This window comes from Paramormyrops kingsleyae, chromosome 2 (genome assembly GCF_048594095.1).
Source record: "Paramormyrops kingsleyae isolate MSU_618 chromosome 2, PKINGS_0.4, whole genome shotgun sequence".
Taxonomy (NCBI): domain Eukaryota; kingdom Metazoa; phylum Chordata; class Actinopteri; order Osteoglossiformes; family Mormyridae; genus Paramormyrops; species Paramormyrops kingsleyae.
This window is the reverse complement of record NC_132798.1, coordinates 31,562,272-31,566,535: the sequence shown is the minus strand read 5'-3', so window position 1 is coordinate 31,566,535 and position 4,264 is coordinate 31,562,272. Positions and strand designations below refer to the sequence as shown.

The window sequence follows — 4,264 nt, the reverse complement described above, 5'->3', positions numbered from 1 at the left end:
TTCTTATTGTTCAGTAGTTTTATTTGCTTTTTTTCAAACACTAGTCAAATTAATAAATAAAATAATATCAAAATTAATCTCGCAGTTCTTCACGTGAGGCATGTTGCACTACAATACAAAGTTTTAACTGTAAAGGGCTTAAAAAACAATAACAAAATATCTATAACAGTAACAGCCGCCTGAGTAGTGTACTGGTCTCAGCAACTTTCTTTATTACTGTCTCATTATCCGTTTGAGCCTGAAATATGCTGTACAAAAACATTGAACTTGTTAGTCTTTTAATTTCACTAATACACCTCTGTGTAGTTTACCTCTGAATCTAAAATCAGGGTTCCCCCAATTCTGGCAGATTAAATTTCCATGACTTTTCTAAAACTTCTCCAGTACCATAAGAAAATGTTCCAAAACCCACAAGTTTGTAAAACTAAAGTAGATAGAACAGTATTTGTATAAGGAAAAATAACAAAATAAAATCTAAAATCTAGTACCTGAAATCTTGGGTCTGCTAATGATGCATTAATTCTCAAATGCACAAAGAAATAAGAACGAATTACCAAATAAACACAGACGATGGACAACTTTCACCAATGTGCAAACAGCGTTCAATTATTGAGAAAATTAATCCCAATATTAAAATATTTATATGTACCTTATGATTGTAGAGGCAAACAGAGTCAAAAACAGGAAATTGTGATCAATAACATTCAAATACGTGCAAATAAATAAATAAATAAAACAATAAAAACTGGAATAGCGAGCAAAAAAGCAGCGATCTCAAATATGCGAAATCTGTGCAGTATAAGTGCCAGAAACTGATGTTTACCAAGATAATTAACTATTGACTTCTGCTCGTATATTTCCAAAATGAACAAAGTCTAACAAAAATGAACAAGGCTAATTTCCAAATTTTTTCCTCTGTATCCAAGAATTCCAAAACTTATCCAGAGCCTGGAATTTTTTTTTTTAAATTTCAAAACTTCCATGGACCAACATCCACACGTTCCAAGCCTGGATCCAGTGGGACACTGATGCTGCCACAGTTGACCGATGGCAATGCATGGCGGCATATCTAGCCAGAATATGGCTGCAGGCTTTACAGGAAGATGGACCTGAGGAAGATGAAGACACTGACGTGATATTCCAGGAGGCAGAAGATGCTGATGCTGCCACAGTGGTCAGGATTCAATGTATGGTGGCATCTGAAGACAGATCACAGCTAGTGACTATAGCAGAAGAAGGACCTGAGGAAGAGGACGACACTGAAGTGATGAAGACAGATAAAATAAAAGAAGATGCTGATGCTGTCGAGAAGATCTACAGTGAAAAAGAAGTGCCATTCAGTGTGAATGCCGAAGATCTTTCTAGAGATAATACTGAGAAGAGCCGGAAGAAGAAGAAGATGATAAAATGGAGCTTCTTCTGCTGTCTCCTGCCTTTTGGAAGAAGTCGAAAGAGGGACTAATTAAAAGGCAGAGTGTTAATTAAGTCTTAGAAATGTTAATGCATACAGTAATCACAATAAGCTTAAAAACTGCACATAAAATATTTAAAATGTACATGTCTACAGTCAGGAAAAAAATTATTTGAACCCATGCTGATTTTGTAAGTTTGCCCACTAAGAAAGAAATTAATCATTTGACTCTCCCTGCCGGCCCCTGGAGGATGGGCTCCCCCTTTGAGTCTGGTCCCTCCCAAGGTTTCTTCCTTCTAGGGAGTTTTTCCTTGCCACTGTCGCCTATGGCTTACTCACTGGGGGCTTTGGGTGGGGATGCTTTTCCAGGTTTTCCATGACCGTGGGTACCCTGTGAAATGTAAATCTCATCAACTTCTGAATACCTGAATTTCATATTGAATCCATCTATCACTTGTGTGTGAATATGAGTGTAACATCAATTCATATATAATACCTGACCCCTCAGCCGCCCCGGCATCCTCACTGCTAATCAGTAGTCCCTCATTTTTGGGAGAATACTAACTGACAGGGGACTGCTGGTCAGAAACTACAAAATGGTTAAATGGTCATTTTACTGCATCCTTAGATTGTGCTTTAGTTTTTTATATGTATAATTTTTCTTAAAATTACATTTGCGAACGCATTGATTCGTCATGATAAGCTATAGAAATACGCTAATATTTGAATTGGTTTAATAATTTGCATCAGGTTGACAACATTTACCAAATACATCATTTCCACCCATACTGAATTAGCCAACCCTTTATGTCATCCCGAATGTGAATTGGTAAACATTTGCACACCTTTTTCACCATGGCCAGCCATATTATCCATAATCCATTAATGATTCTCCATAATAGGGGGCAGCGTGTGACTCAGTGGGCTAAGCCTGTGTGACTGTAATCAGAAGAACACCGGTTCAAACCCAGCCTCAGCACGTCTGCAGGTCCTTAAGCAAGGCCCTTAACCCCCAACTCCCTGGGCGCCCCAACATGTGGCTGCCCTTCGCAGACAGCTTACTCTACAAAGAGCAAGTTGAGGGAGGTGTAAAAAGACCATTTCCCCATGGGGATCAATAATTAATCATAAGTAATTCCAACTCCTCCTTTTATTTCATTTATGGCAGACAGACAGACATGTGGCCTTACATCTACTTCAGTCTTATTCATTCTGCTATTGGCGATCTTGTGGTTATTAAGCAACCAAGCAAGAGATCCATCGTCTGCAGTATCAACACTGAAATGAGAAAAGCAGATGGGGAGAATATAGGTGACTGTAGTGACTGTCCTTCCATGCCATCCATATGTACAAGGAGTAAGACCAGAGTACAGATGTACAAAACTGATGTATCTTGCTCTTATCAAAACAAAGTACCTTTGTTTAAACGTGAAGGTAACCGTTTACAGCATAACAATACTGAAAAATGAATTTGTCTATGTATTGCCTGAGAACTGCTACAATGTTAAAATGGTAAATCCCAACCAAACACAGCAAGAACTGACAGATTATTTAAGAACTGAAAGAAGGAGAAAATTGAAGACATTCTTCGTGTGATCAATAATATATATATTTTGTTTGCCACAGTCTCCTTACTAATTCAAATCTAAGCTTAAATCCTGTACTTTGACATTTTGGATTGAATGTAATGACAGCAAACGTAACAGCTGCCTCAATGCAGGTGACAGCAGCACAGACGGTCCAAGAGGTCAATGGCCAATTACTGCATATAGGGATCAAATCTGCAACCAGCCAATTACTACATACATACAGTACCTTTATATTACGGTCAAGCGGACAGAGTAGTTTCCATAGAAACAACGTCAACAATCTTTACCGTTTAAAACACAACAAACTCTTCGAGTGACAATGGCGCAGAGGTGAGTACAGTACCATGTCAGCTGAGCTCTCCAAAATGTCTCTTAATTCTGCAACTAATGTTGTGCCATTTTGATTATTTAGCCTTTTATTCTATAATAACATAGTAAATGTCTATAATACGGTAAAAATATTACATATTTTTAACGCTATTTAAAGTGCAGTGGTCTTCGTTACTAAAGTGGTTGCTAATATTTAAATAATGACAATGGCGCAGAGGTGAGTACCATGTTAGCTCTCCAAAATGTCTGATAATTCAACTAATGTTGTGCCATTTTGATTATTTAGCCTTTTATTCTATAATAACATAGTAAATGTCTATAATACGGTAAAAAAAATATTACATATTTTTAACGTTATTTAAAGTGCAGTGGTCTTCGTTACTAAAGTGGTTGCTAATATTTAAATAATGACAGACTATTTGGTTAGTAAATTCATCTGAAACATGCTAGTTTAGTAGGGCTTCCCAACCTTTCCATGTCCCCGGATCGATTTCCGTCGTAGAAAAATGTCAGGGATCGGTAAGACGGCGGTATAATTTGCCGGGGTTCCCACCCCGAGCGGCGGGAGATTGGCAGTGTATACGGACATGCGGGGCTAATCGCGTATTTCCGTGCATCAATACGGGTGGATTTCTTTCCAAAACCGCGCGATCTCATAATAAACGGGACGGCTGGCACCTCTACCCCGACTTGTCCGCCGCCCGGTGGGATACTGACCGCGGACGGTAACGGAACCATGACCGGAAGTTGGGTCCCCCTACTGTACAGGATGTTAAATTGTTTAATCAAATTGAGGCATTGCTTTCGGAGTAGGCTACATGCTTCAGGCTTATCATGACGTCTGTTTACAATATTACACAGAATTAACACTTTCAAATACTCTTAGTTTCATCAGTGTTAACTCAGTTCTCGGTAGTATTCATCTGGGCATCCA

The 4,264-nt window shown here is 38.6% G+C and overlaps 1 long non-coding RNA gene across 1 annotated transcript; it reads right to left on the bottom strand.

The window, feature by feature from the left end:
* Positions 1-3,935, bottom strand: LOC140587608 (uncharacterized). The gene is made up of 3 exons (XR_011989252.1): positions 3,800-3,935; positions 2,602-2,689; positions 1-2,350 (listed from the first exon to the last, which is right to left on the bottom strand). It is a non-coding gene; the product is annotated as an uncharacterized lncRNA (long non-coding RNA).
* Between the last annotated feature and the right edge of the window lie 329 nt (positions 3,936-4,264).